Source organism: Morone saxatilis, unplaced genomic scaffold (assembly GCF_004916995.1).
Source record: "Morone saxatilis isolate NCDOM2014 unplaced genomic scaffold, NCSU_SB_2.0 Contig10, whole genome shotgun sequence".
NCBI lineage: Eukaryota > Metazoa > Chordata > Actinopteri > Moronidae > Morone > Morone saxatilis.
In genome coordinates this window covers 17242371-17253749 of record NW_023339652.1, presented here as the reverse complement: position 1 = coordinate 17253749, position 11379 = coordinate 17242371, and the positions used below count along the sequence as shown (strand labels likewise).

General features: G+C 42.9%; 1 long non-coding RNA gene across 1 annotated transcript in view; it reads left to right on the top strand.

Moving 5' to 3' along the window:
* LOC118339942 overlaps window positions 1-11379 on the top strand; it is a 52058-nt gene that overhangs the window by 34042 nt on the left and 6637 nt on the right. The window contains exon 3 of the long non-coding RNA XR_004797341.1: window positions 6317-6411. This is a non-coding gene — a long non-coding RNA (uncharacterized LOC118339942). The remainder of the gene's footprint in view (window positions 1-6316; window positions 6412-11379) is intronic.

The following is an 11379-nucleotide window of genomic DNA, read 5'->3' as shown; positions in this document are numbered from 1 at the left end:
TCTCTCTCTCTCTCTCTCCACACGCCCGCTCGTAAAGGTTCGACCCAGCTGTGTGTGTGCGTTTGTGGCCATGGATCATGCTCTCTAATTGGAGACACAGCTCCCGTTCTCCTGCTCTCACCTTCTCTTGAGCAGCTGTATTTATGTTTACTGCTGTGACCCAGATACCAGATACTGCCGCTACATGCCGGAGACGGGTCGCTGTAGTTGGTTAAAGGGATAGTTGACTCAAAAAACACAATGAAACTTAAATTTGCTAGAGTCTGATACTTTCAGTATTATTTGCTGAGGGTTGGAGTTATCCCCAGTACACAACGTCCCTGTACATTTCTGTGTAGTTATTCTTAATGCCTGCCACCGGGTCAGGTTCCCCTTGAAATCAATTAAATGAAGTGGTAGAAACACTAACCCCTGTTGTCCACAGGGGCCGCCAGAATCAACTGAAAAGGAAAGTTCCTTGTTGCAAAGGGCAAAATATTACCCCAAACTCAACAGCAATGTCTCGCCCCAAATGTAATGACACACATTGTGAGAACAACTTCTGGCTTCCTGGGTGTGGAATACTAAGTTGAAGTAAACAAGGCGCCATTACTGCATGTAGTAATGTATGTATCCTGCAGAAACTGCTACATGAAAGGAAATGCATTTGAAACAGCTATATGCAATAATAATTCCATTGAGCTTCATCTGAGCTAGAGCTATCACTAAATTAGATTAGCTTAGCATAAAGACTGGAAATTGGGGGAATCAGCTATCCTAGGTCTGTATACCAGGACCTGTTAAAGGTACGGTAACTCGCCGTAGAATTATAACTTGTCGCTTTCTAGATATATAGATAACAGGTTAATTAGTGAGTTTTAGAAGTGCTGGAAGACATTTTTTTTTTTACTTTGGGCAGAGCCAGGCTAGAAGTTTACCCTTGCTTCTAGTTTTTATGCTAAGCTAAGTTAATCACCTTTAGCTTTATATTTTGCATACAGATGATGACAGTGGTATCAACCTTCTCATCTCGAGGGACAGATCACATTCCATTGAGGAGGAGAAATAATAATCTTGTGTTTCTGGTTAACTGTCTCTTCATTTGTCTACTTTATTTAAGGCCAAAAGGTTGGCAGTACAAAAGCAAACGTGTGAGAAAAATGGACTTAACAATAGATTTTTTAAGAGTAAAAAGAAGACACCACATTTCTTGTCAGTGTACTGTACTGTACCTGACCTCTGACCAGTGGGCGCGGTCAAAGCCAAGAGAGTCCATTTCTCCTCATTATTGAGTCACTCTGCAGTCTTATCTGTGTGGAGATGAGTGTGACTGTCTACTACCCCACAGAGAGGGCATGTGAAATTCGTTTGCTTTCCCACAATGCCTTGTGTGTACAGAGAGGTGGTGGTGGGGGCTGAGGGAAGCGCGGCCACTCGGACAGAACCGTTCTTTGCCTCTGGCATCGCCATGGAGACGGGGGCTCTTTTTATAGAGTTCCCTCGGCTGCTCTCATTCTCCTGCTGTTTACCATTCAGTTCATATATTGGAACGCAATTTAGAGCCCAGAGGAACTTTTTCTTCTCATTTCACAACAGACCTGAGATGGTTTGTGTGTGGTCTTGCTGTGTAGCTCGATGGGCAGAGCAAGGTCAGGGTTGTTCAATTCCACCTACAGTCAAAGTGTGTGAAATCACTGGTATTCCACTTTCTTCTGGTATTCCCTGCCATCCTTCTGGCGTAACTGGGACCCGTTCCCGGGAAAATGGGGCACTTGGCATCACACACACACATACACACACACACATACATACACACACACACACAATCAAACACAGTGAACTGAATTTGGGCGCAAAGTGTGTGCGCATCCTGAAAATGCAAGTCCCTGCCGCGATGGGTTGAGGCGCCAAGCCAGCACATGTGTATGGAAAAAAGGCCAATTGAGTGAGGGAAATGCTGACAGAGAAACAGGAAAAGAGGGAAAGCACACACACTCTCCCAGGATGCCACACAGACAGATACACAGTCACACCTACACTCATACACGCAACAGAGCCGATCCATAGTCCACTTGCACGTGGCGTGGGTGTGTGCTTCCTCCTCTTTACTCACATTTTTTGGCTTTCTTCACAGAGACACACCCACTTTGTTTTGTAGGACAGGACACACACACAGGAAGAGAGTGAGAGCAGAGTGTGTAACTCTGTCACTGTCAGGACGCAGCGAGAGCAGGAACTACCACTTGAAGCTCAGTTAGAGGGTGGTGTAAGATGGGACAAACAGAGCGGGAAACAATCTTCTCAAGAAATGGATGCTTGGCCAAATTCTGAAGAAAAGGGACGGTTTTGCTCGCAAATGTTAGTCATGAGGGGAAACTGGGAGGAGACAGGAGGAGAGGACAAGCAGACCGAGTGCAAACACACTTTCACCATGGCACAGGAGAGGGTGAGTCAAATGGACTACAACAATAGCTCTTATTTTTATGCCTTTATGTAATGTACATCTAATGCTTTCTACTTGTTTACAGGAGTGTATGTGCGGGTGGGTGTGTGTGTGTGTGGGTGGGTGTATGTATGTATGAGTGCTCACGACTGCCCCATGCAGCACCAGTCTGGGTTTGTTTACCTGCCTGCGAGCTTTCCCACATGAACTTGCGTCAGTGGAAGGTAACAGGACCCGGCCGGCTCTGATGTACCCCTCCCTGCCGTAAACAATTGCCCTGCCGTGTCTCAATAATGCTCTGTTGTCACTGGGCAAACGGCAGGTAGACAGGCTGATAGAGGGTTTCAGACAGGCAGGGGTGGTGTGTGTGTGTATGTGTGTGTGTGTGTGGGGTGGTTGAGAGGAAAGGTGAAAGTCTGGGAGTATTGACGGGATGCCAAATGCTGGTAGGGAGTGAAACATCTCCTGGTGTTTTTTTCCACTAGGAGATGAAGCTGAAGGGCAGCAGGAGGAGGGCAGATCTACACAGCAGCAATCACAGAATGTACTTACATAGACTCTAACTGTCTGATATTAACCACATTCATACACACTCACAGAGCTGTCAGACTGTGTAGTTTTGTTCTATGTTTATGACCAAAACTGATGATAGAGGACAACCTTTTAAAGTCAATTTTGTGTTGTATATTGTCCAGTTATGTGTATGATACAGTGAAACTGCTACACATAGCTATTTTGTCATTTGATATTTGTGAGAGGATATAAGAAATGGACTCGTGGAACTAGTGGGGTTTCCTTGTACTTCCCTAATAACCACAAAACTACATTACTGTAGAAAAAACTGATATAATGTCTTGTAAAAAGTTGCTCAGAATGTTCCCTTTTTCTCAAATGTCTTTTTCTGGTACTCATTTTAATAATATTTTAAATCCTCTGTAGCACGTTGGTAATTGGCTTATACTGCTTTCTTCTGCAGTGTCCTCCTAAACACAGTGGCCTCCAAAACTTCTTACAGTTCTTACTTACCTTTTTCACAGCAGCCACTTTGACATGAAATAGTAGGCTAAACACAGTGTAGCAGAGGCTTTCCAGTGACCCAACATGCGCAATAGCATAGCAATACCTTCCTGAGCAGAGCAGATATCATTGGTAACACCTCAGTTTACCCTCCTGTTTCCTGTCAGAATGGCTGTTGTGAAAAAAGTCTATTGGAATTGTTGTAGATTGCATAACATTAAAGAATGAATCAAACTGAAACAATGGATCTAATGACTGCGTAATGTGAGTGGTTGCTCATAGTTATGTCAGATCTTGATCAGAGCTTGTTCTTCTGCCTTCTGACGACAAAAAGAAAAAAATAGTGCTGCTTAAAAATAAATTACACCTATAAGTACTTATTAAGTTAATGAGTTCCTCAGAATGGCCTGTCTTTATTACTGTAGCCTGTAATTATTTAATATCTGCCTAACCCTTAATTAAGCTTAAATATCGTTTTATGGTTGAGACTAACTTCTTTTGGATGAAATCTATTGAAAATTCTTTTTGTTTTGTTTTTTAAGCCGTGCTGGCTTCGTGGACTTTAAAGAGAGTCATTTCATGAGATGTTTCTTCCCTTTTCTTCCACATTTTTTATATAACTATTATGTATGTCTGTCTGTCGGTGTGTCCTTAAGAGTTGAAGGTCCTCCTGTCAACCAACTGTCAACTCAACCATATCTCTGATATGCAACATGTAGTGTCAGTCTTGTCACATGTACAGTCATACACTGTACAGTCATACACAGTACAACATATAGTGACATTTGTCCTCTGTATTTAACCTAAGTACTAAGAGCAGTGGGAAGCCACTGTACAGCGCCTGGGGACCAACTCCAGATCTGAGCTAGTAAAGGGTCAAGGGCACTGGCTGGAGAAATAAACCTGACATACATGTTTTGATGGTGACCAGAGCACCCGGAGGAAACCCACGCAAACACAGGGAAAACATGCAAACCCGGTCACAATCCAATGATATCGAGCCACACAGATGTTATTTTATGGACCTTACCATCTTGCTGTGAGGCGGAAGTGCTAACCACAGAGCCACCATGCTGCCCATCCTGCCCTAGCATCGCCAGACTTATTCACACATGCTAATTACTTTAGAACCTCTCAGTTCACTTTTGATTTCCAAGCGGCGATATCAACGAGCGCGGACAAAAATGCCTCTAGAGGCAATTGGATAGCACTACAACCAACCAGAGCAACGAAATGTGTAATTAAACCAAATCCTGTGAGAAGTACAACAAACACATCTTTCTTATCAACAAAAGCTTTAAGCTTTGTTCTCCTTTTAGACAAAATATACCGTTGAGTTTGTTTAATACTGCATGATAGCAGATTCAACAGAAACAGATCCACAGCAGGTTGTTTACGAAAATGCCTCAACTGCCTCCTCTGCACAGTCATCGTATCAAACCCACCCCATATTAAATAAACGGTTGGGATTAGAGATCCAGGACTGGTGGGAATCTGTCTGAATAGGAGGGAGGCCAGACCCATCTTCATTGTAAGAAGCAGAAACCCAAAGACACTGAGACTAAAGCAGTCGACACTCAGACAGGCTCTGGAAAATGTTGCCTGTGTTTAGGCTACATTCTGCTCACTCTAAATATCTTTTAAATCAAGTTGAGTGTAATTTTTATTCCACATTTCACCCTGCTCTGTGCTACATTTAATATTTCCTTCACATCAAGGTCAACAATAATACCAGTGTCAAGTAGAGTTATACCCGATGTACTTGCTTTCCCATCAGTCAATGCATGGCTGAGATATGTACACTTCAGTCTTTCTTATTTGATATAAACTTTAGCATCAAACCCAACAGATACAACAAGGACAACTTTGGGCAATGATTTCTAGGCAGAGACTTCATTTCTATGGTGTCACATGGCTAGATTGAAACTTGGACCGAAACACTGATATTGTCCTCTTATTTACCCATTAATTAACAAGGGAATTTCAACTGGCAACTGATTGAGCTCTGATCCCTGATGCACACGTTGCCCAACCCTAATTCCTTTCCTGTACCTGCTCAGCCTGTCCAGGTCAATGGATCAGAGTTGAAAACATCCAACCAACCACAGCAACATTTGACACCTGACCATTAACAGGCGTCAAAGGAGTGCCCTCAGACAGAGGCCAGATTTGTGACGCGAGCCGAACTTACATCATTTCCTGCTGGGGTGGGAGCTGGCATCCTGCTGTTTGATGTGTGTGTGTGTGTGTGAGTCTGTGTGGTCGTAGTGGTGGTTTTGATCAAAATGAGTCTGTAGAAGAAACATTGTAAACTTTACCCATCATAATGTAATAACAACCTGTTTGAACAATGTCAGTGGTTCCAATGCTGATCCTTGCTCAGGTTTTGTCTAGATTGTTTACAGACCAGTCCAACAGGGACGTGATTAGGGCAGTTCCTGAAATCAGATGGGGTTATGCTGCAGTCAGACAGGAATGGCAATGCAAAATTTTTTGGCACGCTCTGGAAAAAAAGCTGGCAGAACAGAAAATAATGTGGGCATGGTAGCCAGCATAAGCTGCAACTAGCTGGCTAGCTTTAGCTTTCCAGAAGATGAAAATGATACACCATTATACAAAAGATTAATACCTCCTGAATGAGAGGCCAATCCCAATCTGTCTCTAATTTAAGACTGAACAGTTTAGCAAGTTTCCTCTTCTACTTGCGACAGGAAGTGAATGCTGTATTCTTCAGTGAAATTAATGGGGACCACATTTTCGCATGACTGTGGAATTAGGGTTAGACGCCAGCGTTAAAATGTTGATTTATGATTAATGATCCATGTTAAAGGCGGTTCCATCTAACCAGTGTATTATCTGTTTTCTTCACCCATGCAGAACAAAGACAAGACCAATGCAGAGAGGCTGCCATGTGACTCCAGTCAGAATATACTGGACCAAACTGGTGAAGCACATACCTGTAGTTGAAACCAGTAAGTCATGTAATTGTATTCAGTATATTCATCATATATTTTTTTAAAACACATGGTAGTCAGTGATGGTTAGAAAACTGTCTCACTGCCAAAGCTGCTGTCTGTTTGGCTACCGTCACTCAAGTTACTGTCACTCAAGCTACCGTCACTCAAGCTTAGTATGAACCCTTTGTGTTGGTTTCCTTGCTGAGGCACGGCAGGGCGATATGTCCCGGCAGTGTAGATTGTTACAGGAACAAAGGCATAGCAAGAAATCACTTCACAGCTGGTATGGACAAATGATGATTACAGCCACCAATACATTCTCTTAAAATACATTACGGTATGTGAGTATTGTGTTACGATAAACTTGAAACAATCCGAACCAGACCTTTTAAGAGTTGAGGCTGCTATCAAGCTAATATTTGGTAGAAAGTTAGCTGTAGTCCTTTTGAGAAGGGTCTTGCAGACTACACGACACGCCCTGTCAGATAACTTCCTTAACGTACTGGATTTTTAACCCAAACCACAAAGTTTTACTGGCAGCTGCGGCCTGAGCTACAGGCGTGGTTTAGTGCTATAACGTATGTGAGAAGTGAATGTTTGCTTGAAAACAACAATGGCAGCTGCTAAAGAGGTTAGCGTAGATGCTGCTATATCAGAACTGTAGCACTGAAGGCTTCTCTGTGGAAAAGATGTTTTGCTTCCATCATAGATAGTGATAGACAATCACCGTCTATACTTTTATACAATATTTTGTCTTTCTTCTGCGTACTTACATTCTTTGTTTAGAGTTCTCACGACTTAATCTGTCTCCTAAATTGTTCAGCTGAATGAGGGATTATGTCCATGCTGTGGAATCGGGCCGGCTGTTGATGACGTCCCTTTGTGCCTATCACTCTGTCATCACTGCCATGTTGCCATTGTTGTCTCCCTGCCCCAGCAGAGTCGGTGGGTCACAGCGTGACGTGGCTGAGTAAAACCCACAGTTCCTGTTTCCGTGCAACAAGAGAAGGCCTTTTGTTTAGTTACACACCCTCATGTCTTAAATTAAACACACAGTAGTGACGTTTGACGCCGGTGGAGGCTGCCACTTCCTCAAATACGATACTGTCTGTCTGCAGTGTGAAGGCAGAAAGTGAAATTGACCGATAGTCCAGCACGTGACATTAGCGTGTCAGATTTCAGTGGGTGTGTGTTCGGTGTGTGTGTGTTGCTGACTGTAGGTTGACTCAGCAAGGTGGATTTACGGTATGTTTGCTGCTGGCATCACGCCTACAAAGGCTTCTCAATATAACTTTAGTTTCTTGCTGTCTTTGAAGTTATGTAATTGGGCTAATAGGTCACAGTCAATAATTCCAGACCATCAATCAACCAAGTATCAGAATATGTGTTTTTATACTGTATTTGTGTGTAGGTTATCAAGCTCTTTGAAACAGGGACATGGGAGCTAAACTTGTTAAAATAAAGTACTTCAAGCAGCAAACTGGTATTGTGATGTAGCCAGAAGAAGATTGTCCAACTTTTCACCCGGCCTTCAAGGGTGGCCATTCAGAGCAGCAATAAACACTTTAGACACGATTGGACAATCCATGGTTGAATCCTGCACTTAGAGGTGCATCTCCATCCCAGCCTCACCTGTCTGACACTGTACACACATTCTAAAGTAAGAATCAGCACAGTCTCAGTAAAGTTGTTTGGTCCACACCTGACAGCTTTGAGATCAGCCTACACGAACAGAGCTAAACGCATCCGCAAAATACATTTTAATTCTGCATGGCAAAGTCATTTCTCTGTTCTTTGTGTCCTTTGGTCTTACAAGTCCTGAGTTCCACTTAATGGAGACCAGAGATTGTGAGATGTTCTCTGAAAAGAGTTGTGTCAGATTGTTTTAGACTCGGTCAGGACAAGCAAGTTGTAATTTATTAAAATGGCTTAGATTGTCAGAATTGACTCTCAAACTTCGTCGTAAATCGAGAAATCAGCTTTCCATTGGCAAGCTCTCATACCCTGCAAAGGTCATAGGACAGCAGAGGTTCCTGGAGGAAAATTCTTCAGTTCTCGGGACAGATCTAAAATTCTTCATCATTATATCAAAACCATCTTTATCATGCTAAAGTGATGATGCTTATTTTCAGGCTAATCTGATGACTTTGCAAACAGATTTCCAAAGCTAAACAATAAAGACAGTGAGAAAAATAAACCATGCTACTTTCTCAAATCTATTGACACAACTCTTGGCTTAAAACATCCATTACACTTATGACTAGGCTTGCATGCTTTCAAAATGTGTTTTGCACTTACTAATGTGTCCCTGCATGCAACCCTCAATTGTTGATTGATGGATTTACAGCTTAAATTTGCTTTGTGTTCGCTCATTGGTTTTATCCTTAACAAACTGCCAGGACTCACATTTTTGACTTCCACTTGGTGATCACTGAGCCGTGTGCAGGTTGTCTTTGTCTTGCCTTTATATTCCCGGTGCTACTCATTCATAATTAGTTTTTTGGTTTTGCATTGCTAAATACTTCTTTCGGTCAGGTTTAGTGTCTGAAAGCTTCTGTATGATTGGAAAGACGCTGAAGTAGAGAGTGTTTTTGAAACTATAGATCTCAGGTGGTTCCAAACATTCAGTCGCAGTTTATAAATGGTAAATGGTAAAGGACCCGTACTTGTATAGCGCCTTTCTAGTCTTCGACCACTCAAAGCACTTTTACACTACAATGCCACTTTCACCCTTTCACACAGTCCATCAAACAGAAACTAACTCATTACATACACATTCACACACCCGATGACGCAATCTGAGCAATTTGGGGTTAGCATCTTGCTCAAGGATACTTTGACATGTGGTGGGAGATGCCCGGGATTGAACCAACAACCTTCAGATAAGTGGATGACCCGCTCTGCCTCTAAACCACAGCCGCATCATGTTAATTACTGATGAATATGTTTCAGGTGCTTTTCTTAAGGTGTGGGCGCCTTTAAAACAGAACTCTCTGTGGCCTGATTGGTATCTTTTCTATCCAGTGATCTGATGTTGCAACCTGGCGTGATCGGAATGACAGATTTTGACACAGATACACAGGACATCCTGTGGTTATTGATTTGTTTGGGAAGGAAATGGCTTGGGAATGTTGCGCTCCTGCGCGGTGATCGATTGTAGGGAGGGAGTTGGCATTTGTTCTCATGGGAGTGGTTCACTGTTAGTGAACAAACGCTGCTCAACTTCGATAGAAACTGCCCATTCTTAGGAGAAAAGGGCTCAGAGAATGAGGAAGAGATTTGTTGACCTCATGTTTTTATGCTGCAGGGTGCTGTGCTGCACTGGGTGTTGTTTTATTTCATCTGGTTTCAGATGTAATTTTCCCACGTGGTTGTCAGCCTCTGGGTTTGAAAAGGTGAAAAAGCCATTAAGGAAAGAGCCATATCAATAATTATCCACCTTTTGAAAAATGTGACACATTATTAAATTGTCAGTGGCATAAAATCAATACTAACTCAAACTACACCTAGGTATGTCTTTATTTTATTTAGTTTTTTAACTCGGAATAGCTTATTTTAAAGGTAAATTCTGGTGTCATACAACCTGGGTCTCTGTTTCCTAGTTTTGGCCAGTTGAGATCTGGTTGTGCGGTAAGCTGTCAGATAATCAGACAAGTTGTAATGAAACCTCCAGGTTAGATAAACCTTTTCAGAAGAGAAAACCAGTGAAGTGTAACATCGCTGCTGTAAACATCCATCACAGTTTACACTATGACGTCGTGGTTCAACTTTGACCCACTTACAGTCTCACTTGTGAGAGACGGTGATACAGAGATCACCTGCCAAGTCTTTTTTTAAAGTGCCTGTCCTTTTCCCAACAGTTCCCAAGTGGTGCTGTGTAACAAAGCTCCTGGCACAGTCAGGTTAGATAATCCCAAGAAACTACAGGAAATGACACCAAGTTGCAAAAAGACAGAAGATGACATCTATAAGCCAGCGGCTGCTCATGCGTGAAAAACTTTAAATGACTAAACAAAGCAAAACAAGTCTCAGCAGTGTGGACTGATCTGGCTGGTTCACCAGTTGATCTTAGCTGGTATGAACACCAAAAAAAGTGAATTACAGTGGGTGTAGGCCTATCTATCATACTCCAATCTCAGTCCATTGATGAAAATTCTACATAACTTATTTACAAGCAGTGTTTGAGTGGAAATATCAGATCATTTAAATGTAACTTCGAGCTCTCCACCAAACAAGCTTTTTGGTCCATGGTGAATACAGATAATGACACATTCACAGATCAGCCCCTCCATAAAAGAGATATTGAACACTGGACCGCTGCCAACTGTTTTGAAAGAGGACTCTTCATTTGCACACAGACTATTTACACTCTTGCCAGCAGACCTTGGCGTGTATCTTTCAGTTGCAGCCAATCCGCCTAAATTCTCTAAACACCCACATGCCCACAGCACAATCAGATGTCAGAAGATCTATGAGGGGGGGGGTTATAAGGCTTCAGGCGAGGGGGTTTATTGTAGAGTCACAGCGCTGTTGTGTCGGCGGACAGGATATTCCAGGAACGTGACGGCTCTTACTGTAACACGCTGCTCATTTTGGGAAGCTGTCATGTCACTGTGCCAAGAGAGAAGCAGAGGGGAAGTTGAAGATTTACAATTTGGCTTGTGGTTAGTGCTGACTAACTCTGAGTTTATGTGTGTGTGTGTGTGCGCAGGCAGCCCTGAATGCACTCTCACTCATACGCCTTGCTGCGCATGTCCTGCGCCCGGCAGCGAGGCCAGAGGTGCTTTGTCGTTACGCCCTGACGCAGGTGCTTTCTTGGCACCGACAGCTCCGGCCAGTAGGAAGCTGCCCTTCTTTTGTAATCTTACAGTGTGTTCGTGATGTTTGTTCTCTGTGTCGTGTGCTCGGTGTTGTGTGTGTGTGACGACTGTTTTCTGTGAATGGTTCTCCTTTCGTTGATCTGAGGTTTCTCTGACGTCACAC